Source organism: Cydia pomonella, chromosome 6 (assembly GCF_033807575.1).
Source record: "Cydia pomonella isolate Wapato2018A chromosome 6, ilCydPomo1, whole genome shotgun sequence".
Taxonomy (NCBI): domain Eukaryota; kingdom Metazoa; phylum Arthropoda; class Insecta; order Lepidoptera; family Tortricidae; genus Cydia; species Cydia pomonella.
Window position 1 is genome coordinate 24,100,001 of NC_084708.1, and position 12,203 is coordinate 24,112,203.

Sequence of the window (12,203 nt, forward strand, 5' to 3'; positions counted from 1 at the left end):
CCGTTTGAAGCTTGGTGTCCCGGTGTCCCCGTCATTAAGCAAATTGTCCCCGTCAATGCTCAGAATTTTGCAACGGTATGTCCTCCCCGTTTAAAGCTTAGTGTCACTATGATACTCACAGGAACAAAATTTGCAAAACTAGTTTCTTTTTATACTACATCGGTGGAAAACAAACATACGGTCCGCCTGATGGCAAGCAGTCTCCGCAGCCTATGGACGTCTGCAACTCCTGAGGGGTTACATGCGCCTTCCGCACCCTCGTTAAGCTATGACAACCTTACTCACCGGCAGGAACACAACAATGAGTAGCGTCTAGTGTTATTTGGCTGCGGTTTTCTGTAAGGTGTAGGTATTTCTCCAGGTGGGCTCTGCTCTAGATCTGGAATGACATCCGCTGTGCTGTGCCCTTACACAAAGCGAGATGACATTCACAGTGCCTATACCTCTCTTTTGGACGTAATTTATGGACATACCCGGGTCCTCCAAATTTTATATAAAAGGAAAAAAAGAAATGAAAAAAAAAGAAGAAGGAATGCAAAAGATTTGCGAGGTCCGGGTAGGCTTCCGTAGCTCAATTGGTTAAGAGTAAACGCACGGATTGCGGAGTTTGCAGGTTCAAGTCCTGCCGGAAGCGTAACTTTTTCCATTTTTAGGATTTCGTACCCAAAGGGTCAAACCGGACCCTATTACTGAGACTCCACTGTCCGTCGGTCCGTCCGTCCGTCTGTCACCAGGCTGTATCTGATGATCTGTGATAGTTAGCCAGTTGAAATTTCTACAGGTTATGTATTTCTGTTGCCGCTATAACAACAAATACCGAAGTTAAGCAACGTCGGGCGGGGTCAATACTTGGATGGGTCCGACTCGCACTTGGCCGATTTTCTTCCTTTAATATAAAATTTGGAGTATCGCTCGCAGACGTATGGGAACCTTATAATATGCAAGCATGACACTGCTGCCTGTCCAAACCTCAAATGAAATTTTAGAAATATTCCGCGGCTTCCGTCTCTATATGGTGGATCGTCTATCCTGACCAGAGCTCAGAGGCGACGTTAGGGCCACCGCCTACGACTTCGCGGTCCGACGGGTCTCGCTTCTCAAATATGTGTATCTCGGAAACAACGTAAATATGCTGGTTATTTCTTTCGCCACCAGAGGCCCTCGCTAAATGTACCTTGCCCACATAAAATGTCGGTCTTGTCCCAACCTCTGACTTGGTGGAGTAGTTTAGCCGTTTAAACACAGATAGACAGACAACTACACACAGTGTACTTACTTCGCATTAATATTATTAATACCTATGCTTTATAGCATTGCATCGCTGAAATCGAATTAGCATTTAAGATTATTTTAATCTACGGCCCTTAGCTTTTCGAAAACAAAGGATATTCTATGTACGAAACAAAAATATGTTAATTTGAGCAATAAAGAATAAAAAAAAATGAAAATATTATCAAAATATGCGCCAGCTGCGTCAGTAAATCGGTGATTCGTTTTTTAATCGATGTTTTAAAACAAACAAAGCCGTAGCAATATCTAGTAAACACGCCACAAGGCACGTGTCCATTCGGGCGTGAATCGTTCTTAATGAAAATTGCGAACGCCGCTCCGGAACAATTGCATGCCTCCAGAAGCGTGCGACACGTTTAAATTAATGGCTCCACTGACCTTGCAATAAATCACATGCGATTTTCGAACCAATTTACTAGATTACCAGTTTACATAAAATATAAATTAAATCGTTCAAATCATTAAGTACGAAGAATGCGATACACTCACTAGGTGATACACTCGTGTACAGACAAACAGCCTTTAAAACGCAGTAAACACAGTAGTAACATATAAATGAAAATATAAAATAATAAATAAATAAATATAGTTTAGTATTTTAGCGGTAAAGCGGTTAAATAACAGTTTTGCCCCCTTGTGAAACAACTATTATCACTTTGCTACGGAATTTCGACGCTACGGCGTAGACCCTCGTAGCAAATAGACGGTTGAGAAAGATAAGACTTTTCACACACGTCATAAGAGGGTATAGGCTGTTATGAGTGGACATTCATGTTTTATGGTGCTTTTAGCGCGATATAACTTTATGTAGGTAGCTACTTAAAGTCAGTAGGTATACTAACAATGTTTTTAAGTCTATCTAGAATTGTATCACTTGTGAAATGATGAATCATGCATGTTGTTCCAGAAATGTCTCTTCATAAACGCGTTACCACAGCGATACAATCCTCAAAGCTATTAATCGTTTGTCTTAATCTGTCATTTTGAGTAATGTATTTGTAAGAAAGGGATAAAACAAGAATTAACTAATTGACGCTTGTAATTTGTAATGTGTCATGAATAAGGGGGAAAATTTATTGAAATGACAAGTCACAGTTTACTTCAAAGTGATTAGAGAGATAATTGTTGACCATAGGTGTTTATTATTCTGTTATTATTATTATTATTATTACGAGCCTTTTCTGTCCTACTGCTGGGCAAAGGCCACCCCTCTCTTCTTCCACTCGTCCTGGTTTTACATCAAATACAAATTCTTTATTCGTCGATCATAGGTGTACACAACATGTTATTGCATATGATAGTAAAAAAGAAAATTGCTCCACTATGTCGTACCCAAAGGCATACGAAATTAAGTTTAAATACTACTAGCAATTAGCATGCACCATGCACTCAAAACCGGGATCATAATTATATGATAATTCAGCGTATATACGTCCCACTACTGGGCACAGGCCTCCTCTCATGCGCGAGAGGCCTTGGGCTATAGTCCCCACGCTGGCTGGCATCACTTCACATCCATCTTTGAATTTCTTCGCGGGTGTATACAGGTTACCCGATGTTTTCCTTCACCGAAAAGCTAGTGGTTTACATTAAATGATATTCCGTCCATAAGTTCCGAAAACTCATTGGTACAATTTGCCCAGGATTTGAACCCGCGCCTTCCGAATTGAAAGTCGGATGTCAGATCCACCGGCCACCACCACTTCTCTGTCTTATCATAGGAAACTAATATTATGAGCAGGAGTAAGTAGGTACTTAGTACTATTCAAACCAAGTACGGCTACCACCAGTTTAACACTGACAATTCAATAACGTCTGCGTGACTTAGGTACTTTCTATACATCTCGCTGGCACTAATATGCCAGTACACGCGAGATGCATAGATACTAAGGTACGCACATACTAGCGAATAAGTTGTGAATGTGATGTTTATTGTTCTGATGTAGCCCACAAGATGGCAGAACCTACTATACACAAGAAAACACGTGACGTGTAAATGTACATGTTTGTGGTTCAGTTTCAGGCCACAAGATGGCAGACCTTCCATACGTTAGCTAAATATGACACCGAATGAATGTAGGATTTTAACTTGTAACTTGACATATAATTTATTTATTTATTTATTTTATTTCAAACATATTTCCATAACATTACAGTCGCAACCAATACGTCATGAAATTATATAAATTAACAGCGTAAAACTACACAACAACAGTTGAGGGCCTAGCATCCATCATCTCACAGAATCTCAGGCATTCCCTTCTCACAGCCGCCCATCGCCACGCAATCAAGTCGCACTCCAGTGCTAATAATATTGCTGCCATCACTTTAACACATTCAGTGCCAGCGCGTGCTACACGCTACGAGCGTAGCCGATAACATGGGAAAATGCGTATGTAGCGAAAAGCGACTACGGACTGAGCGCCAGTCTGGCGGGTTGCTGGCAGTGAATGCGTTAATATTCATTGACATCCATTAAATAAATATTTATTATAATCATTTGACAAGTTAATTCAATCAGCCATTATTGTATCGGTGCATGGTAAACGGCTATTTTTGAAGTTACTAAATTAATTTATGAGACTAACTAGTAGGTTACTAAACTACTGATACGCTAATATGTTAATTTAATCATGTTACCTTAATTATAATATGTAGACTAGCATTAAGTGAATGGAACTGTACTATTGTGTGCCCTTACAGGGTGTCATGAACTGGCTGTATGAGATGTAACACCTTATTATGTACATGACAATGCAATATTAAATAAAATAAAATAAGTCAGTGTCAGGTCAATCTCAAACTCGTTGTAAGCGTACTGTTGCTTAAGCACCGTCTTAGAAAAAAATATAGGTGACTAAATTAAACATATACTGAAATTTAAATGTCTTCTAATTTAATATATTTACCCGTAATATATCAGTGTATTATGAACAAACCACAATAAAAATACATAAATAGATAGACCATTTTTACCCAAATTGACTAAGCCTAAGCCACACGATAAGCTCAAGAAGGTTTGTGTTGTGGGTACTCAGACAACGATATATATGACTCAAGAACAAATAGCTGTGCTTATCACGCAAATAAATTCCCTTACCGGGATTCGAACCCCGGACCATCCGCTTCATAAGCAGGGTCACTCACTAGGCCAGACCGGTCGTCAAAAAATAATGTAGATAAATATTTGCATGTCATTATTTAATAGTACATTACGATACAAGTGCGAAAAATAGGAAATTCAAAACGAGTGGCGATAAATTATATCGATATTTAATTAAATCTTTAAATCGACACGAGGCGATATTTAAATCAACACGAGTTGCGAATTACCTATTCGCACATGTATCGTACAACGTTTTACAGTACATATGGCCCTTTAAATGTTTGACACAGTAACGCAATATGCTAATTTTCGCACTAGTGCGGTAAAGTAGCACCATATGTACTGTAAAAATATTTTCAAAACTTTAATCAACAACATCTTAAACTAACATAATGTAGTACAACAACTCGGGTAAACAAAATGCTTATACCTTAATCTTATTTTTATTCCCTTCATTTAAGATAGCTAAGAAACCTGAATGTAAATGAGCGACAATGGCGGCAGATAAACCGTACGCGGTTTTCGCTCGCTGTTTATGAAATGGAAAGTAGTTTTTAGGTGTTTTTAGATAAATAATGTAAACTAAAACTCTAAACAAAAACGCATAAAACCACCCATTCAACCGAATATACACAAAAACCGCTTAACGAAACGACAACACTTGCAATAAACCGCTTTCCAATAGATAACCAAACCGAATGCAAGACACTACTATCAATAAATATAATAATGACACAAGCGCCTTTGAAACTCTTTGAACATAATACTCTTTGTTTCTAGAGCGTTTCGGGATGGTTTCCGTACGAAACGTTTAATTCCAATCTATTACGAGAAATGCACTCTTTCACAATACTTTATAAGTGTCGCTTTTTAAGAACAGAGCTCCTAGTGTACATTTATTCGATTTCGTAACGTGACGTGCGCGTTTGCGTTAAGTCTCATTTAGTATGGGATTTAGAAACAGCGCGCCAAGCGGAACGTTTTAGAAACTCAAAATCCCATACAAAATGAAACTTAACGCAAACGCGTACGTCACGTTACGCCATCGAATAAATTTACACTAGGGGTACAGACCACGCTGACAACATACGTCGTATAAGACAATTGTCAGCACCATTTTTGAAATAATTTGTCTTCATACCCTTTGCTCTACGTATAAGTTGGTTTTATTCTATTTGTTCATCGTTTTATTCGCATTTAAATTGAGAAACATATTTATATTAATTTGAAATAGAGGTGTATTGTCAAAGAAAACTTTGTAGCGACGTAAATATACTGTCATCTTTCGACACATAATTAAAACTTTTAGAACGCCATTTGACTTTGATCCTCATTCTTTCACTGATATATTATGTGTTCAATTTGATAAATATCAAAAAGTGGCGCAATCTTACCGGTCAATACCTAAAGTTTATGGCGCCATCGCTCGAAACGATGCTAAATATACTGCCATCTTTCGACACATAATTAAAACTTTTAGAACGCCATTTGACTTTCATCCTTATTCTTTCACTGATATATGTTCAGATTGTTAAATATCAAAATGTGGCGCCATCTTACCGGGCACTACCTAAAGGTTATTAAATTAAATTAAATGTCATTTATTTTCAGACAACTATGGCCCATATATACATACCCCACAGACTAACGTACATACAATAATAAAAATCTTAAAATATAAATATCATTTTGACGACGCAGTTTTCGGCGGTTATGGCGCCATCGCTCGAAACGATGCTAAATTTACGTCGCTACAAAGTTTTCTTTGACAATACACCTCTATTTCAAATTCTGTTTGATATTCGGTACCTATTTCTTAGCGAGGTATTTTCATAGAAAAACGCCAGGTTATGTAGAATTTTCTTCATTCACGATACCAAACCCTACTTATGTACCTATTTGTGGTTGAACGGAACACTCACAATATTTCAGATAAACACTTGACATCTGCAATATTCAAATAGTACAAATATGAAGCTGTAGGGCTAAGATGGTTGGCTCTTTATCATTTGTCACCATGCCTGTCACGTTCTAACAACTATGTAAGTGCGAACGTGATGGGCATAGTTTCAAGCGATAAAATTGGAACCATGCTGCCACTGATGATGGTCGGTCTTGTCTACGTGACAGTGCAGCGTGATAAAACAGTATGCGTCACTTTCTATCCCGTGGTGTTAACAAGTAACTTTATTTTATCACGTGGATCCATAATATGCCTGCAGGTCGGTACGTATTTTGAGAAATTATGTATAAGTGAGACGCATGAATACAACCTAATCTCAACACATGAATTAGCGCTTTTCAGAATCGAGGCTTCCAGGGAGCCGCGCCGATCGATGCGCGCGTTATGTAAACCCCCTCCTCCCCACCCCCATTCACAAGGCAGGTTCCAACCGCTACCTCTACGGAACCTCTAAACCTATTCCTTACTCAAACTGAACTGTTATCCACTATAACCTGACCGTTTTATTCTTAAAATCTGTATTAAAATGACAGCTCAATACGCTGGTTTTTCAAAGCTGATAACGATAAAACGACCAATATAGTTAGAGCTTTAGCTTGAAACAGTTAGTAGAAAAGTACGAGTTAAAAAATACTGGTACATACCTCAAATAGAGCCTTTACATTTGTGAATTAACCCGTCCTCTGCGCATCGGGTCGCGCACGACGGGAACGCTCAGTTGTTTTCCCGGATTCTCCCGGATCGCACGAGAATCTAGTGCTCGTTGTTTTCCAATGTTGTAGACAAACAAGGTAAGTGTGTTTGTAACGATATGTTTGTGTGTGTGGATGCAATGCTTGGTGAATGGTGCGTTATAATAAATGAATTTAATCGGAATATTATGATTACATTGGTTATGCATTCGATTAAAATGAAAATGAGTTCAGTGGAAAGAGATTAAGAATATCTGACAACCTCTCTTAATCTAAGTATTTTTAAAGTTATTAATTTAGGGTTTTTTGTTATCCAATAGAATTAAGGGACACTGAATTCGGGTAGGTATAAAGACAGAAACAGAAATCAGTTACTAATATAAATCACGATTTAATAAGAATTTTAAATTATGAGTAGCTATTTACCAGAACTTACATCTAAGAAAAAGATAACAGTGTTTGATGGTAGTGCCTGTTTGCGATATCTGAACATTAATTCTCGTACAATTACATTTTTTCTTAAGGTTTCCATTTGTGCAAAATGAAAAGCAAAAAATAAATATCTTTGTTGGCGTGTTTTGGGCGGATTTTTATTTGGTTATTTTGCTGGTTTGGTTTTGGTTTTTAGCTTGGTTTGGTGGTTTGGCTTATTTTTTTTAACATGATTTGTCTGATTTGAAGAGCTCTCGCTTATTCTGGACGAAATAAATACTAAAGAAAAATTGTCCTAAAAAACAGCTACGTGTTTTTTCGTGGAGCTACGAAAATACGTTTTCCTTTTCGTAAACTCGAGGAAGATGTTAATACTATTACTTGTGTCATCTGAAACAATGAAAAAATATATCATATACAATATTGAAACTAATAGATTTGTTTCTACTTATACTTTTTTATTTTAGAAATGGAAATAGAAATAGAAATTATTTATTGTCAGACCATAGGTAAAAATATAAAAGATGTTAATGGTAATAATAGATTCATAGTTTTTTTTAAACAAACAGTCTTTTACAAATATGTGTACATAAATGAACTAAAAATAGGCGTACTTCCTACGTTATTAAGAAAACTAGGTATTACAAAGAAATGTAAATTACGAAATTATAAATTACCGATTTAGTTGTGTACACGCAAGCTATATTTTAACTTATTTCCCGTGTTGATAAGGGTTTTAGTTTTATCTTTTAGCGTTCCTAATTATGGTAGCCTAGTGATAAGAGCGTGGGACTTTCAACTTTCAATACGGAGATCGCGCGTTCAAACTCCGGCTTAGCACCAATAAGTTTTTCGGAACTTGTGTATGATAATATATCATTTATTATTTACCAATCGCTTTACAGTAAATCGGTTTCCCCTCTGGGTCGGAAAGTTAGATAGTAGTCGTTTTCGTAAAAACTGGATTGCCTACGCCAGTTCTTGGGATTAGTTGCTAAGCAGACCTCAGTCTCTTAGTGTAAGACCTGAGTGGACGCTCGCTCGGCACGGCGTGCAGCGTGGCGTCGGACTCATAAGTGCTGTGAGCAGCGTGCACTGCGGCGCTCTTATACGTCTGCATTTGTTTAACATGCACGCCGCACGCCCCGCTGCACGCCCAACTCAAGCGTCCACTCAGGCCTTACACTTATAAGCCTTGGTAATAAGCCGGAACATAACGGACTCCACTTTATTATAAGATAAGAAAAATAAATAACCCTTTTTCCGCAATATGCTCGAGGGAACAAATAGTACGGGGCACAAATATTTTCCCGTAGGCACATCATTAAGCGCTTCGTGACAAGACCCTTTAATTTGGGGTAACAAGACACTGCCATACACCGACAACTGTCGTTGGGCAGTGAGGGAAAATCTCAAACTAGAGTCAGACCAAGTGAAGTTAGCAGCGATTTTGATATCCCAGCCTGTGCAAGTGTTAAGTCGTCATAATTTCATAGAAGTTTGACGTATAAATAACACTCTGTCTGGGCTGCCAAAATCGCTGCCAACTTATTTTAGTTTGACTCTAAAAGTATTTCAAGGCTATCTTAATTTTTTTCAGATTTTGATTAAATTTGGTGGATAGACAGTTTCCTATTCTGTACAACATAAGCGCAATTTCAGCGTATGTCTTACAGAATCTTCCACTCAGTTACGAAAACGTATGGAATTTCCGTAACTCAATGGGAATTTTCATTTTGTTATTTTAGGTCGTAATTGTCGCAAGATTAAGGCTTCAAAGGTAATTGCTGTAAAACCGTCAATTATATTTAAGCTAAGTATATTACGTACATGTTAATAATACCGTCTGGTTAATTTTGGCAACGCTTGCCCAGGTGCGACTAAAGGCAAGTCAGGCTGTCACAAGGTAAGGGCTTCAATTTTGGAACGCCTATAACCTATCTTGACTTATAAATCATTGATACCAAAAATAGGCCATAATTGTCTCAAAATTGGGAGGCTCACAAGGTAATTCCAGTAATACAGTCCATATCTAAGCTAAGTGAGTCTTATTACATACATGTTAAAAATACTACCAAGTTAATTTTGGTGTAAGGTAAAACCAAACGAGTTTTAATGACGCTTTAATGGCCAGATTTTGGGAACAGTTGGGCCTCAATTAAAGCTGAAACTCTTTGTTGGCTTTCTGCGGTGATTTTAACAGAGACCGGGAGTGATTGTGGTAACCTGGGGCTGTTTCGACTTATTATGATGCTGGCTCGTGCCATGACATTTGGGTAAAGTGGTACTATAAAGATGAATGCCCTTTAGAAAGCTTTCGATTAATGCGTTTGATTGACCTTTTTATCCAACAATGTTCATAAATATATGTACATTAAATATATACGTTAATGTAATGTGTAACACAACACAATGCCTAGTTTAATGAAACTATAATATCCTATGTAGTGAATAGTGGCGAATCGGTGTATTATGGCGTCGACTGTGCATTAGCAATACATCGCGTTTGTATAACATTAAGTTTAGATCTAAACACAAAAAACCGGTAAACACATGACTGAGATGGTGCAATAAAATGTAGTTTTTTTGTAATAATTTCCGACCAACAGGGCTGTAAGATAATTATTAATTAGGCATGAAAACAACGTACCACTTGCCGAGGTCCCGAGACATTTTCTGTATCATTTCACTGATTATCATTATTACATACAATACCAAGACAAGTTTACTCAAGTATTATTTTTGCATTCATCTATATTACGTGGTTTTTTTTTTGAGATATATCACTTTATTATATTGGATATATTATATTTTCTTGTCCGCAAGGTCACTTAGGTGTATATAGCTTGTAAAATATATTTTGTCTAACTCTTCGTCGTCTTTGTAAAAAAGTATGAGGTATCACTATAAACGTAATATTTTCATAGAAATTTAAAATGAAATGTTCAACACTGTTAAAATCACAATAATTTAACTCATAAAAATAGCCTCCAAATTAGTGATGCCACGAATATTCGGTAACTATTTGGTATACGGCCTATTCGGCCACCTTGCCGAATGCTCGGTATTCAGCCGAAAGTCGGCTACTTTTCCGCCGAATAGGTTGGGTAAATTGAAAAAATACACATTAAAAATAACCGAAAATCACTATATTGAATATTTAATACGTTTTCTTGGAAAGTTGTTAAATACGAAGATTCCCGGTTTTTGAGCATTTGTTGGTTAGAAATAATTTTTATCATGGGTCTGGTTTGATTGACTCTAACCCCATTCACTGATTCTGAGCAACAAAAATGAAATCTTAGTAAATGTTGAGCTTTCTTGGCGAACAGTTTTAACAATTCGGTCGCCGAATATTCGGTGCTTCGGCCGGAATAGGATACTACATACGATACGATACGATATACTCATAATATATCATAAGGAGCACAAAAAATACTGATATTTTTGATTAATTTTCGAATTCCATTCATCTTTGTCATATTCGTTGTTAAACATGTTGCTGGTCGGTGAGTGGGAGCTCGTTACGAGTAGCACGTGCTCATTTCTCGCTTGCCCAGATGCGACTAAACTCAACTTGTACAATTTGTCACAAGGTAAGCGCTTCCATTTTGGAACGCCTATAACTTATTTTGAGTTATAACAAACATTGGTGCTAGGTCAATTCTTAAAATTAGCTGCCATGCTCTCATGAGCCATGGCAGAAAGCCGGAACGGATTTGACCCACTTCCCGACTTCCAATGAAGCTGAAAATTTGCATACGTAAGTCGGGTGATAATGCAATATTATGGTACCAGCGAGCTGATCATTATGGAGACCTCCTGTCTCCCTAATCAGGACATAGGAAATCTGTGATAAAACTGATAAAACAACGGAACGTGTTTGTGGTTTTTAGAATGAGCACTAGTTGCCTGTAGAAACAAAGTACAGTCAGCGATAAAAGCTAGTACTAAAAACTTTTTTTCACGTCAGCAGCTGGAACAAGGGTAATTTGCTGCTTAAAAACAGTGAGCAAAATCGCATTTTTCTCACTAAGTGAGACAGGGCCGACAGACAGACAAGTTCGAAGTATTTGGATTCTATTGTCTTTGTCCCTTGCACGTCATTAGCAAAAAGAAAGAGACAAAAAGTGCATACGTAATTCAACAATATATTGACGGTTTATAATAGACCCCGAAATAAGTCAGACCGCATCGTTCCAAAACACCCTACGAGTCTTAATTCGTTATAATTAATTAATGAAATAAAAGTTTATAATTTAATAAAAATACCATAAATTACGTATTTTATTATACAATCAAAACAATGTACTTATACAAATCTACGCAATTGTTACGCAACTTAACGACTTTTAACGATCTCTACTATAGTTGACAAATAGTAGTATCCGCAATTCAGACCGTATCTTACAAAGTTTTTTTAACAAAAAAAGTTGACGATTAAACTGTCAATTGATGTTCGTTAATTCATTATTTTCGTATCATTTTATTGAAATTTCTTTCGTTTTGTTTTATTGCGGTAATTAAAGTTAATTGTTAGAATACCTTCAGAAAACATGAGTGAAATAGTGATGAAGACGGATTACATTTTTTCAGGTTGTATTTTTTGATGGCTGACTGACGTGAAAAATTTTGTGTACTACACGAGATCAAAGTTATTTACATCTCGTGCGCTTTTGAGTCCCTTACTACGCTCAAGATTCTAATTTAGATTCACTCG

The 12,203-nt window shown here is 37.1% G+C and overlaps 2 protein-coding genes across 4 annotated transcripts in view; one reads left to right on the plus strand and one right to left on the minus strand.

The window, feature by feature from the left end:
- LOC133519349 (proteasome inhibitor PI31 subunit) overlaps positions 1 to 12,203 on the minus strand; it is a 495,710-nt gene that overhangs the window by 345,090 nt on the left and 138,417 nt on the right. The gene's annotated exons all lie outside the window — the stretch shown is intronic.
- LOC133518570 (uncharacterized) overlaps positions 7,072 to 12,203 on the plus strand; it is a 47,905-nt gene continuing 42,773 nt past the window's right edge. Inside the window, exon 1 of the mRNA XM_061852232.1 lies at positions 7,072 to 7,150. The gene's annotated coding sequence lies outside the window, so the exon portion shown is untranslated. The remainder of the gene's footprint in view (positions 7,151 to 12,203) is intronic.